This window comes from Callospermophilus lateralis, chromosome 4 (assembly GCF_048772815.1).
Source record: "Callospermophilus lateralis isolate mCalLat2 chromosome 4, mCalLat2.hap1, whole genome shotgun sequence".
Lineage (NCBI taxonomy): Eukaryota > Metazoa > Chordata > Mammalia > Rodentia > Sciuridae > Callospermophilus > Callospermophilus lateralis.
In genome coordinates this window covers 47656518-47671376 of record NC_135308.1, presented here as the reverse complement: position 1 = coordinate 47671376, position 14859 = coordinate 47656518, and the positions used below count along the sequence as shown (strand labels likewise).

Sequence of the window (14859 nt, the reverse complement as noted above, 5' to 3'; positions counted from 1 at the left end):
TTTCATTTTTGCTTTCTTCCTCTTCTATGGAAAGAGATAGAGTGAGGGCTCAGAGGAATGACATTAACACAGGATCCAATCAGTATAGGAGGGGCGTCTTCAATTCATCAGTCTTAGGCACAAAGGTTTTTGTTTTCTAAGTCGAGTTTTAACTGCAGCAAGCAGACATTGTTAAAGGAAACGTTGAGCCGTTTTCATCCTGTTAGTACAAATTAGTATCCTTTCCTTAAATAATGTTAGACAATTTTCATTTTAAAATTGGTTCCTATCATAAAACAGTAAGACCCAGTACGTCTTGAAGTCCAACACTAGGAAGTCCATCCCAACTGTCCTTTGCCAGAATTCCGACAGCACAGGCTCTACAGGGCCATGGAGACTAGGGGTGTTGGCTCCCTTTGGTACACTGCATGCAGCCGTGCTTGCTACTTCTGTCACCACAGTGTCATTTTAGTTGGCAAAGATGCCAAGCAGCGTTATAATGACCCAGACTTAAGGCTGTTAATAGGTGGTTTTCATAATATGCACAATGAACTGTGGCACAATAATCATGATGATAACAACTACTCAGTAAAAATAAAACAAAAACCCATATTTTACTACATTTGATTATCCTACAAAATACGCATTTTTCTATTTTGAGACATTATTAGTAGTATCTAATATTTTTAAACTTATAAATTTACAAAAAACAAAACCTAAGGGAAATGAAATAAATGTATGAGGAAAGAAAATTATACAGAAATAGATGATCAATCCAAAAAAATAAATTTAGAACAATTTGTAATGGTAAAAAATCAGCTTAGTGGCAAAGGGGAAATTATTAAAATTTCAATGGCAGAAAATGCTGTGGTGTTTTAAGGGGGTTAGGACTGGTTTCTATTCAAAGGCTATAAAGAGTTTAATGACAATAATACTATTTGTATATTTTGAAAATAGCCCTTGTTTTCTAGGCAACAAATTAGCTTTAAAAACGTAGGGTTAATCTGCAAAATGATGAATTTTCTAAGTCATTTTTAAAAGCTTTTGTCCTATTAAATTCAGAAACATTATCAAACAATATTTAATAGGCAAACAATTAAATTAGAAATAGCTATTTAGTTTACATACAGATAAAAATATCCTGAAAAAGAAAAAAAATTGTTTTAGGAAAGGAAATAAGCTAACTAGATGCTTTACTACAAAAATTTACAAAATCTTATGATGGCAGTTTAAGGATTCTAACATAGTGAGATTTTAATATGTGTATCCTTTAAATAGTGGGGGTGTGGTGATTATGTGTGGGGGGAATGGCGCCAAATGTCACTACCAATGCCACCACTATAAGGAGCTTAAAGCTTGGATCTTGCAAAGCTGGCTAGATTCTTGTCATAGTTTGAAAACGAGGGAGTTTCAGATCAGGAAAACACCTTTTCAAACTTATTGGTCTTCTCTTAATATTGCTGTCAGAAGTTAGGAAGGGCTGTGAGGGAGTGCTTTTTTATTTGTTAGAACAGCAGTATTTTGAGAGAAGTACACTTTTCTTTCTCCTAAGCATTAAGAACTTTAGGAGAAGAACTCCTGTGCAGGTGCCCTGACTCGCAACCTCACTAGTTATTTCCATGGAGTGTCTGCCAGCCACACTTCACCAGGCCCGGAATGCTGACAGGGAGGCTGGGATGCCTCCAACAGGCCCTGTGGTCTATGCAGACAGCGCTCTCCCGTCTAGGCACCAGCCTGCCAGAGATAGGGCTGGAGGCCTGTGGAACTTCTCAGGATCAGCACCCCACAGTTGCTGTGTCCTCAGTGATTTTCAAAAGGACAGAAATATGGCTTTGAGAACTCCTAGCTACTGTTATGGAGCTTAATATGAAAAACCTATGTTCAGTATGCAGTGGTATTTTAACCCCCTAATTTAAAAAAGTGAATGAGATTTTTCTCTGTTATTCATATCTTAAATCAAAGGCACCTCTCAGTTTTATTATCTATAGTGATACTTTAAGGTTACAGTGCACATCATTTTAAAGTTAGTCTTGTGGAGTTAAAAGCAAACTCATGATTTTGAAACACAGTCGTCTAAGGACCAAACAAGGTGATCTAAAATAATAAATTTAGCCTCAAAACAATGAATGAATTGAGCTCATGTAAGCTCAATTAGAGAAACAGAATGTGACCAAAAAAAAAAAAAAAATACAGGAATACCTGAATTTTGTTTGTGGGTTTTACTGGATGTTCCTGGAAATATACTAAATACTAATTTCTTAACTTTCCTGACCTCTACTTCTTTAAGTTGCTAATCTGATCAGTTTCAGGTAGGCTTTAGTAGATAGGAAAAATGGATGCAGACAAAATAAATATAGTAAAGAAAACCTGATTAGTTTGATCATAGTTATAAGAACGGAGAAGCTTTGTCTGCACATTACCTAAAATGAGCCAGAACTATAATGATAGAAAGAGAACATAAAAAATAAAATTATATTTCTCTTACAATAACTGTGAAGGGAGAATGGTTCAACATATTTTTAAATATTAGAGCAAATTTCATCCATTATTCTTACATATAAAGTTATCAGAGTTTTTAAATGCCTAGGTTAACAATTTTGATTCAGAGGGAAAATTTTAGAGCTTGCCTCAAAATGTTCAGAAAATACTACATTTTAGTCTTCATTTGCAAGTGTCTTGGTAGAGAACCCCATTTTGGCCTGGCTTTACAGTTTGCTTACTGGTGTTCCTAAAATACCTCATCTGCACAGATTTTCTGCAGGAAAACATGGGAAGGAAGAGGAGAGAAACTCTGATGTCCCTTAGGTGTCATGAGGGCCACTAGCTCTGAAGTATGTCCAGCTCTGCATAGAAGGCTTCCCAGGGGCTGCACTGCTGTATTCTACTGAGCACATCCACTTCATGAGCCAGAAGGGAGAGCTTGTGAAAGGCAGTGATGGACCCCCCAAGATTGTTCTGAGCCTCAGGGATCCAGCAGAAGTAGCACAGTTTCCACAGGTTTTTGTAGGTTCCAGAGACGTGACAGAATAACCCTGTGCAGGTCAGCTGGTTTGGAAAACCACTCTCTAAAATATTGCTCCATATCACTGTTCTGGCTGTCGGTGTGCTTAAGTGGCTTTAGTTAATGAGTTAATTCTCCTGGGCACTAATTCTTGGTCACTGATGATTCCATTCTTAATGGAAGATGGCATTCCTCTTAGTGTGGAGCTATAGCTTTTCTTCATTTGTTTAAAAGACTTGATAGAGCCATTCTGTATGCAAGGCATGCTCTTTCCATTGTAGAAGGGGTTGTGGGAAAGTGTGCGGTCCTTTGCTGTGAACTGAGGAGACCAAACTGAAGGGAATTTTAAGCCTTTTTCATCACCCAATTGGATATTTTTGCTTATAACAAATTCTGTGCTTTGCTTCACCTGTTGATGAGGAAAGTGGAACAGGAAGGTGCTGAACAGTGAGAACTGGATTCTGTCACAAAGCACTGCTAAGTAAGTCTCAGAAAACTCAAAGGCTGCTGGGTACTGTTCTAACAGTTGCCACATGGCATTCAAGAACAGCAAAAATAAGGGATCTGATCTCCTCAAATGGTTGCATCTGTTTAGGAACTGAAATCCTGCCATGGGCCACTCCTTCTGTAGCAGACCGTGAAATCCAGTAATTATCCTAAAATATGGATTCAGCATCACTTGAACATGAGAAGCTATAAGACAACTTAAGTCTCTTCCCTCCTCCTCTTGTAGTATTATAGAGAGATGTTTGCTTTCTAGCATGTACACAAGTTCTGCTAAATATTTAAGAAAAGCCCTGACATATTCTAACCACAGAATATTTTCTAGTGAAGATATCCATTTCTCTACATTTCTTCAAAAGGTTCATGAATGCATAGTTGCTTAAGTTTTACAAATGTCGCCTGTATTTCTTGAACATTAGGCAAGATCTTATCCAAACCTGAGTTGTAAACATAACTTCTCTGTGGATGAGTTTTAGTTATTGCATAACAAATCCTCTGGTCAGTTTTCTCTGCTGCAACACATCTTTAATGAGGGCTATTCACACAAGAGCACTGCCATTGAGTGGCTTTAATAGCAGAGTGACATGCTTCTTCCAACAAAAGAATGCGAAAAGATTTTCAGATGTTGGTCTGCTAAAGAACTTGGCACTACAAAGCACTCTGGAAGGCAAGTCGATCTCCTGTAACCCTCATTCACCAGAACAGACTCTCCACCTGAGAGCACCAGTCCTCTTGATTTCTCTGTCCCAATGTGAGTAAGTTTCAAGTAGTGGGGTTCTCTGGCTGCTGCCACCACTAGCTCCACTACCTCCTCCTCCTCCACCTATTGAGGGTATTCCTTTAATTTGTTAGCTGAATTGTGGTATTTTTCGCCCAACTTATTCAAATGCAAAGAGTAGTTGAAGGTCTGTTGGCTGGGAAGAATCATGAGCTATTGCAAGGCACACCTTTTGGGCACTTTCAGGACCTAATTCATCAAAGCAAAAATCTAACAATTCTGAAATCTTTACAATAAACCCTGTTTTGATTTCTTGTTGGGACCTGGGACTTTCTGCTACCTCTTATGGTCATTTATTGTGATATTTTGTTCAATACATGTTAAAGGGTCATCATGTTCTCCAAGAAGAAGTTTTCTATAATGCAATTTCTATAATGCTATTGGGTCATCCATAATAAAGGAGATTTTGAAGTTACTGCATATCAGCTTTCCCCACAAATTATACTGACTTGTGTATGTTGCAATGCATTTTCTTATAAAAGCTGACTTTATTTAAAACAATTTCTCCTGGCAAAAGTTCTGGCTCCAGTTTTTTAATCTTTGGTTCCGAATTGATCTTGTATTCAGTCTGTGGCGGCGGCAGGAGGTAGGCCCTGGAGGTGGGTCTGGGTGACTTGAGGGAGAACATGGTGTCCCTACCTTCTTGCCTAGGCTCTGTTGCAGGCCAGCTGCAGCATGGAAGCCTCTGAACTCCTCTGGCCTGGACCTCAGAGCTTCTGGAGTGGCTGTGCAGGCCCAGTCTGCTGTCCACCTGGCGGCCAGCTGGCCTCCCAGACAGGTTGGCAGACACACAGCAGAGCACCCACCAGACTGGGGTGGAGCCTGGCAGAGCCTGGCCCATGAGGGCACTAGGGTCCATCCCCCAGCCATCCCTATGGCAGCAGTAGGGAGCAGGAAGGTTGCCCATCACTTTAATTCTAGAGACTTGGGTAGCGCTCAGGACCCTTGGTGTGCTGGAGGCCTGCTTCCTTATGCAGCTCTAAGTCTTGATCAGTGACATGAAGTCCAAGTTTTGGGTGTGGTGGGGGTATGAGAAGGTCTCCTCCTCTATGTGTCAGTAGAAGAATCTTGTGATTTCAGGATCTAGAACTTTTGGGTGGGGATGCTACCTTCCTAGAGGTACCTGTCTGTCCTGTGATTGTTTCTGTCACTTTGTCATATGGATTCTTCCAATAGGCCAGCTCTAAAGCTGAAATGGAAATCTGGGATCCCTACTTGCACAATCTCTTTGCAGACTTGAGGATCAGCCTGCAGTGGAGAGTCTGGTCTTCTCCTCTGCAGCAGCTGAAAACCTCCAGTGGAGCAGTGTGAACTTCTGAAGTGCATTCCATTGGGGGCAGGATCACACAGGAGTTCTGGAGTTGACCCTGAGATGTCCTGTAGCCCAGCATCTCTTGGTGAAACCAGCTCAGCCCACTCTATCCAAGACAGAAATGAGGAACAAATAAGTAAACCATCGGCAAGATAGAACATTAATCTCCAGAATATAGAAAGAACTAAAAAAAACAGCCCCCCCCCCAAAAAAACCCCAAATAACCCAATCAGATACTTCCCAGAAGAAATATGATCATTCAACAAATATGTGAAAAAGTGTTCAATATCTCTAGCAATTAGAGAAATTCAAATTAAAACTACACTGAGATTTCATCTCACTCTAGTCATGATGGCAATTATCAAGAATGTAAAGAACAGTAAATATTGGCAAGGATGTTGGGAGAAAAGGTACACTTATACATTGCTGGTGAGAATGCAAATTGGTAGAATCACTCTGGAAAGCAGTACAGAGATTCCTCAGAGAACTTGGAATGGAATCACCAGTAGACCTAGTTATCCCACTCCTTGACATATACCCCAAATACTTAAAATCGTCATACCATAGTGATGCAGCCATATCAATATTTTCAGAACTCAATTCACAATAGCTAAGCTATGGAAGCAACATAGGTGCCCTTCAACAGATGAATGGATAAAGAAAATGGGGTATATTTACACAATGGAATATTACTCAACCATAAAGAATAAAATCATGACATTTGCTGGTAAATGGATGGAACTGGAGACTATCATGCTAAATGAAATAAACCAATTCCAAAAAACCAAAGGTAGATGTTCTTGGATATGCAGATGCTAACACACAATAAGGGGAAGGGGAATAGAAGTTTATTGGATTAGACAAAGAGGAATGAAGGGGAGGGAGAAGGGATGAGAAAAGTGGAAAAGGATGAGAAAAGGAAAAATAGAATGAAACAGACATAATTTTCCTATGTTCATATATGAATACATGACCAGTGTAAATCCATATCATGTACAACCAAAATGTGGGAAGTTATACTCCATGTACCTATAAGGTATCAAAATGCATTCTACTGTTATGTATAACTTTAAAAAATTTTAAAATTCATATGCAAGAGGCTTTACTGGGGCCTATTCTGGAGCACAAGATGGGTAGTACATGGAACAGTGGTGTCAGAATGTCCCAATGAGCGTACGAGGAATTGTGTTGTCTTTTGATCATAGTGGCAAAAAAGTTAACTAGACTAGAAATGGTTACCAAGAGATGAGTTCCTTACTGTGACTAATCTGACCATGTGGTTTAGTAATGTCTAGGTCCTTTTGGAATTTGGGGTAGAATTTTCAAAAGTTGAGAGATGCCATCTGGAAAAGCTTTCACCATGGTAAGCAGAGCTTTAGGTGTGATTTTGGTGGAGGCTGAGAAGGCCAGAATGCAAAAGGACGGTCAATACTAAAGACTGTGCTCATGAGGTTGCTGAAGAGAAGGAGTACTCTATTGGAAGTGGGACTAGAGGGCATTCATGTTACATTCTAGCAAATTCATTGTCATTTTACATTTTACACATGTCCTGACACTGTGTGGCTGAATTTAGAGGTGATGTCTTAAATATTCTAGTGGAAAACATTTCAATGCAGCATGAATATTTCAATTTCATCCAGTGGTATGGATATTGCTAGCAGCATTTATCCAGATTTCTGTGAAAATGAGTAGCAGGTAGCAGAGGGTAAACTTGAATTTGGCCAGAGAAGTTGCAGTAAAGCTGGTTCCACAAGTAGAAAACTAGGCCACTAGTAGCAAACCCCTGGAGATAAATCTTGCCATTTGCTCTTTCTTATTCTCTGCTTTGTGGCTGCCTTGAGGTGAGCAGCTGCCCTTCAAAATGTCTTTGTGCCCTAATGTTCTGCTTCACCTCTGGCTCAGGGCAATGGAGCTGGCTGTCCATGGACTAACAACTCTGAGACATGAAACGTTCTGCATCACCTTAGCCCCAGAGCAATGTAGTCAGCCAAACATGGACTGAGATCTCTGGAAAATGCAACGCTAGGGAACAGGAAGAACACTGCACACCTTCAATATGGTGTAGAGAGAAGGATGTGTATGTGCTTTGGTCAGGATGAAAGGGAACTCCTCCCAAATAAACTACATATTTTACCTGAAGTAACATCACAGTCAGGCACCATTACTAGCTCAAGGATCCTGTGGGACAGTTCCAGGGACAACTGTAATGGTTTTCTAAATTGATAGTATGGTGGGAACTATAGCTGTAGTTATCTGAAGGCACTGATGGTGGTTTGACTCTGGATGGCTACAGTCATGCCCAGTAGAACCGTGGAGATATTTTTGGAGCCAAGTGGGATGACTGCCTAAGTAACCCAAAGGAAAGCAGCCTCAGAATGACCCTCTGGAGGGTGAGAATAACTGTGTGGTGGGTGTGGGAGAAGAAGCAGCGCAGAGTCAGGAGGAGCCTGAGCTCAGACCAAGTGGGGGTGGGGGTCTCTTCACCCTGGAGCCTTCCTTTGACCAACCGTCTTGGCTCAAGTCCTTTCTGCGTCAAGCGTTCCAGCCACACGTCACAAGGGCTAAACTCCAGTTCAGCCTTTGGTGGAAGGAGGAGCTGGCTTCTCAGCCAAGCTGCTCTGTGCTGACTAGCATTGGACTAGTGTGGGACTTCTGCGTAGTGACGAGCCGCAGGTGCCCTCCATGGGCAGTCTTCTGACCAAGTGCGGTCGCAGGCCGCTCCGCAGGGCCCTCTTGGGCCTTCACACTCCCCTCCGCCTCCACCAGGAGACTCCCTCTCTTCACAGGGACCACCCCGCTGCACCTGCCTCTCCCCTCAGCCCTGTCAGCAGGCGTTCCCTCCAGGATCCCAGACCTCGGGGGCCTCCTGCTGCTGGCAGGGACAGAGACCCGCTCCTCTGTCGGAGGATCCCGCTGCCGGTGGCCTGGGGGCCGTTCCCCCAAAAGCCAGTGCTATCGCGGAAGAACTCGCGCATGTTGGGACCCTTGACAGCAGTAAGGGTGCCCCCTCCTGGGCGCAGGCCACTCCTCCTGCCTTCAGTTCCTCAGCTCATCCACCAAGCTGAGGGGCCCATGACACCTGCTCGCTGCCCTGTTGGTGCGTCTAAGGAAGCTGAGCTCAGGGCCCAGGAACAGCGAGAAAAAAGCAAGATCCACCAACAGGAGGAGGAGGAGAAGGAGGAGGAGGAGAAGGAGGAGGAGGAGGAGGAGGAGGAGGAGAAGGAGGAGGAGGGGGAGGGGGAGGGGGAGGAGGAGAAGAAGGAGGAGGAGAAAGAAGAAAAGCTGGAGGAGGAGAAGGACGAGAAGGAGGAGGAGGAGGAGAAGGAGGAGGAGGACACTCGGGGAGACCTCAGTGCCCTGGAGGGAAAGAGTGTTCCAGAGAGGGCCCAGGTTTCTCTCAAGAAGCTGTCACATGGGAGCCCCGCCACCTGTAGCTCCCATGGCCCTGCTCAGGGAGTGCTCCTCCTGCTTCAAGCCCAGGGCCACTCAATGCTCCACAAGTGGTCCCAGGAGCATGTAGGTGAACTGGATCTTCCTGTCTCTCCAGCCTCCCAAGATGCCATCCAGGGAGAGCAGGGCCTAAAGCCGACCTGTGTTCTATCCCAGAGTTGGCCCTCACTAGCTGCTGCTTCCAGGAGGCCAAATAAAAGGAAATGGCTCATGCCAGTGGCCCTGCCATCACTGATTTCCTGGCATCAGGATGGGCTGCCCCCACCTGCAAAGCGGCCACTTTTATGTACAAAAGGCACCCTGAGGAGGGTTCAGAGTGCCAGAAGTAACAACGTGGAACCTGAGGCAGAGGTCGCCCAGGGCAGAAGAGAGGCTCTGGAGGACTGCACCACCACTGTCCATTCATCCTCCCCACCTGCAGGCCCTCCCTGGAATGCAGGCCCCCTCCCCCCACCCACTGACCCCTCCCCCATCCCAACCAACCTTGCCAGCAGGCAGATGGAATTCCAGCCTGCTGGGCCCCTGAACCTATTCATCCCTCCACCTTCCCCCTCATCTAATATTCCTCTGCCTCTTCCCAGGAAACCTCCTTCTCCCTTCAGCCCCAGTCCCCATGTTGGAGTTACCCCTAATGTGTTTCACCTTCCCACACCTCTTACCCAGGTCCCTTTCCCCTCCAATCCTACCTCTTCCAGAACGGAATCCCCAACCCCCATGTGTGTTGATCCTCCTCCTCCTTTTTATCTTCCTCCTCCTCCAAATCCTCCTCCACCCCCTCCTCCTCCTCCTCCACCACAACCACCTCCTCCCCTTCCTTCTTCTTTTCCTCCTCCTCCTCCTCCCCCTCCTCCTCCTCCTCATCTATCTCCTGCTTTTCCTCTGCCTCCTTTTCCTCCTAATCCTTCTCCATTTCCTCTTCCTCCTCCTCCTCGTCTTCCTCCTTCTCCTCCTCCTATTCCTCCTCCTCCTCTTCTTCCTCCTCCTCCTTTTCCTTTTCCTCCTCCTTTTCCTCCTCCCCCTTCTCCATTTCCTCTTCCTCCTCCTCCCATTCCTCCTCCTCCAACTCCTTTTCCTGCTCCTCCTCCTCTTCCTCCTCCAAATGTTCCCTCTCCTTTGGCTGCTCCTCTTGCTGCTCCTCTTCCTCCTCCTCCTCATTCTTTCCCAAGACCCACTCCTGTCCCTTCCACCTGCAACCCCAATACCCAGGGCCAGCATTCCGTCCCTCCAACCCTCATAGCCATGTCATCGGCTCACCTTTCCCAGCATCCTGCTGTGCTGCCTGAGGACGCGGCCATGGACACTACCCCCCCTTCCATGGCGGTCATTTTCCCATCTTCTGCGTCCAGTGACAGCTCTGGCCCACACCGCAGTGTCCATGGCCATAGGCAGCACAGGCAGCCAGCAAAGAGACCAGTCTTCCCCGGCCCCCCAACCCTTCAGTTCTCCCAACCCAACCCCAATCTGTCCCATTCCATTGTCCCACCAGCCACCCCTCAGCCTGCATCAGGGAACCCTGCTGGACAGCAAAGAGTCTCTCTTCCCAATGCCCCCATGGTTACCATGCTGCCAGTGAAGGTCCACTCACCGGCCTCCACCCTGGCACAGAAGGCCTCTGCACCACCAACCTCCCAGGCTGCCAGTGAGGAGCCCATGGATACGACCCCTCCTTCGAAGGCTGTCATGTTCTAGTCACCTCCTGCCTGCCAAGTTCTTAGACTGACTCAATTTGGTAAGCATGGCAGACACGTCGACAGCTATTTCTATATTGTAGGCCTGGTGCCACATATTTGGGGTTTGATTTCTGCTTGCTATTTCTTCCCAATGCTACTTTTGAGGTAAAATGTGCTTTGCAAATGTTGGCTTTTGACATAATAGCTGAAGACATAATCACCAATGAAGTAGCATATGTGTGTATATGCGCACACACACACACACACCAGAAATGCCACAGTCTTTGTCTCTAAATTTCAGAAGTAGGCAAATTTGAAAATTTTCTAAAACTATAAAGGAGACTAAAGAGATGTGATAAGTGTATGAACTTTGGGAGCCTGGACTTAAATCAAGCATGGAGGATGACAACAGGACAAATAACAAATTGGGCTGTAGACTGGAGGAATGTATTGTGTCAATGTTAGTTTCCTGAATGTAGGAATTTTTCAGGGTTATGGGAGAGAATTGCTATCCTGGACAATTCACAGCAGAGTAAAGGCATTAAGTGTCCAGGGGTGTGAGACACAAATACTCTTCTCAAACTGTTCAGAAAGGTTGAATTAGGGAAAGAGGCAAGATAAAGTACATGTGGCAAAATGTGAAAAGTCTGTGACTCCTCCTAGACATTCCAGATAACTCTCATGGAGAGGCAGGAAATAAAGTTCGTCCAGGCAATTTCGGTGGTCTTCCCTCCCCCACTTGGAAGAAAAGTTTGGCATTCATTTGCAAACACACTTCAATATTTCACATGTATAGATGAATATTTCAACTATTATAGTATAGACCTGTCTCCCTCATTAATGATATGTTAAAATATTTAAATGCTGTTTGCTTAACAAGATTAGTTCAACGAGATTGGTTAGATCAATTAGGAAAAATTCCTATATGGAATTCTCTTAACAGTATTTCTAAAGTTTGAAAATCCTGCAGAGTAAAAAATATCTAAAATTACTATAAAGACTAAATAACAGTGGATTGGAACTGATGTAAGAATGAATGCACATTGTGTTTACATAGAAAGCAGAATTGGGCTTTACAGGAGGAAATGTGACCAGGCCAGAAACAGGGCAGCAATGAAGTTATGTAAGTTGTCAAGAGTTTGATAGCACCATGACTTTGACCATGAAAATGTTTCATGATGTGTGTCCTCATGAGAACCCTGAGGTGCCCGTTTCCATGACTCTGTACACTATGCTTTGCTTTGCTTCACATTCTCTATATTAAAGATGCTGGAGTAGAGCAGCTTTCTATTTCTCAAAAACATCAAATTTAATCTCAATAGGAGGAAGACCTTTCTAACATGTGGGACATGAGTAGTCACATTGGGTGTGGCCTTGTGATCCTGAGGTGGGTTGTTTGTCATCAAATATAGCAGTTGTCCTTGGGAGGAGGATCAGTATTCAGGGTCACTACCAAGCAGCAGAGAACTCAGCCCATCACAGGTTGAAAGCAGAGCAGTGCAGCACCAAGGGAATGAGGTTCTTGACGCAGCTAACCATTAGTGAATTAGGCTAAGGCTTGTTGAATATTTGTTGATACTTGCCCTCAACTAGCTTTGAACTATGAATAAATATACCTGAGCATCTAGCTCTGACAGAGGGAAAGATGGAAGCACCAGTAGAGAATATTATGAACCAAATGTTCTTTTCCCTGGAAGTGTCTTTCTTACTCTGATTTTTCTACTTCTCATTTGCAGGCCCCACCTCCTTTGCCACAGGAATGAACCCACCACCTGGACTGCCCATCAGGGAACTCAAACTTCCCCAAAGTAACAAAGGATTCAAGGTGGAGAAGTGTTCTATAAGGAGACCACCCAAGTCCTGCAGTGGCTGACTGCTGTGAAAGAGAATCTCTCTCCATCTGAGATCAAGAACTAAATAAGCCAGATATATGTGCCGCCCTGTGTGGTTTCTGTGAATGAGAACACGAGGACACAACATGGCTGCATTTTACTCTCGTGGTGGTGCTAGCTGTAGAGAATCAGATGTGACTGTGTTACTATTACTGTCCTTGATGGAGTCTGCCTACAAAGGGGATATTCTGTCAAGGTATAGATAGGTAACAGCGGACATGCTTGAAAACGAGGTGTCTGCTGTCCTTGGGAGGACTTGCCTGCAAACGGGATGTTCTGCCAAGTGGGCTAGGAGGGCGCTGAGAAAAATTTTATTATCTGTTCTTAACAAATAGCAGAGCTCAGCATACTCCGGGCCGAGAGTAGATTAACCATGAGAAACAGGTCACTTTGGATTAGAAAGTAAAACTTCTGTATGCTATGTTTAATTAGCTGAAAGACCTGATTTATTGATGTTGGAAGGCTGCCTTCTTTGTTCACAATACTATAAAAAGATTGCTTGTACACAATAAAGGACTTTTTTTCTGCTGCTGCTTTGCTTGCTCTGCTTCTTCTTTCTTTTCTCATGCTGACCTGCAAGTGAATTACTGCAACACTAGTCACCTTCTAGACTGCTGTTAGTAAGACCAGGCAATCTCTCCATCTCAGCTGCTTTCTTCTTGTTCAGTAAACAAAGACCATCTCTGCTCAGGGAATGGAGGGTGGGTTTGGAGTTTTCTGATCCAACCCTTGGGACAGCCTTCATTACCACGACCAAGAAGGTGACTGAACATTCAAGAGCCAGACTGGATTTCCACACAACCTTGTTCTGACTTTTGTTCTATCAAGCACAGGTGCACGAGTTAGTTCCATGTCACAAAGTTGGATGACATCTACCATTAAGCATTAATTTTGAAAGACAAAACATGTCAGTTGGACAAAGCTTTCCTACAATGCCATTGGCAGGCCAGATGTTCTCTTACTTGATGGAATACACCGCTTAGAATCTCTATCCTAATTCCTGAAATTTAGTACTCTCATAGGAAAATATTTCTCCTTTACTTATTTTTTTAAGCAGTTAAAATATTTCAATTGTTAAGTAGTCATAGGAATTCTTCTGGTTTCTCCCTGTAATTATTTTAAATTTCTACAACAGTTGCTTCTGTAAACTTAGTGACAGTGCCATCATTGTTTTCAAATGAGGTCACCCTTTGGATGAATGGGCTTCACCTTCAAGTTGCAGCAAAGTACACTGAGGACAATGATGAAAACTGAAGGTACTGAACCCAGTCGTCCTCAGAGGTCAACTGACAGTCACTGCTCAGTTGTGAATTAGAGCTGCTGTGCACTGCAGATCCATGCTACCCATCCTGCCAACTCTGCCATGGAGGAGTCAAGGTTTCTAGCACCTACGATGCTGGGCAAACTCTGTACAAGACATCCAGAGTTGGGTGCTATTGTATGTTACAGGCAGAGCAGCACGGATCATCAGGCTGAGCAGCACAATTCATGATCCTCAGAATTTATGCACAGAGTTGGTCCACCATTGTTTTATCTTTTTTTTTTTTTTTTTTTTTTTAATGTGGTGTGTCATATGTGAAGAACTAACAGATGCAACAATCACGGGGATCTTTGGACAGTGACAAGAGTTGAAGGTACTCATGGAATGGTTTTATTTTGCTTTACCACTACTTCTCATCTGAACCACTCCCAATTCATCTGCACTTTCATATTTTTCACTTTCGGACAGCTTCTCAATGTGTTAGGGTTGATGTTCAGATAAAGTTGTACCCTACCTGCTTTTTATTGGTATGAACCTTGGTTATAGGTTTACGACTCTATTTAGCACAACTGTTTTGTATCAAAGTTCCTCAGGCACATTCACACTGTGCAAAAAGCAAAACCAAACCAACAGTTGTGAAATGAAACATTTTATTCCAAAACTTTCCATTAGTCTGTCCTCCTATAGTTTCACTCAAGGGACCATTCTCATTGCTCTCAGCATGGTTTCAATGGAGTCTTTGCATCACAGGACAAATCATATTTGAATGGGACACTATAAGGTGTTACAGTTTTTGATATGTGGTATCCCCCAGAAGCTCCTGTGTGAGACAATGCAAGAAAGTTTTGAGGTGAAATGATAGGGTTAGAGGAGCCCTAAATGAAGTTGTTCCTTAATGCATTAATATGATTAAAAGGGAGATAAGTGTAAGCAGGAAGTAGTAGTTCCATGTGAACATGCCTTGGAGGTTTACATTTAGTGCCTGGTGAGTTGCTCGCTCCTTCTCTGTTTC

At 43.8% G+C, this 14859-nt stretch overlaps 1 pseudogene; it reads right to left on the bottom strand.

The window, feature by feature from the left end:
* Positions 1 to 2633: 2633 nt before the first annotated feature.
* Positions 2634 to 4890, bottom strand: LOC143396546 (myotubularin-related protein 10 pseudogene; annotated as a pseudogene).
* Positions 4891 to 14859: the final 9969 nt, after the last annotated feature.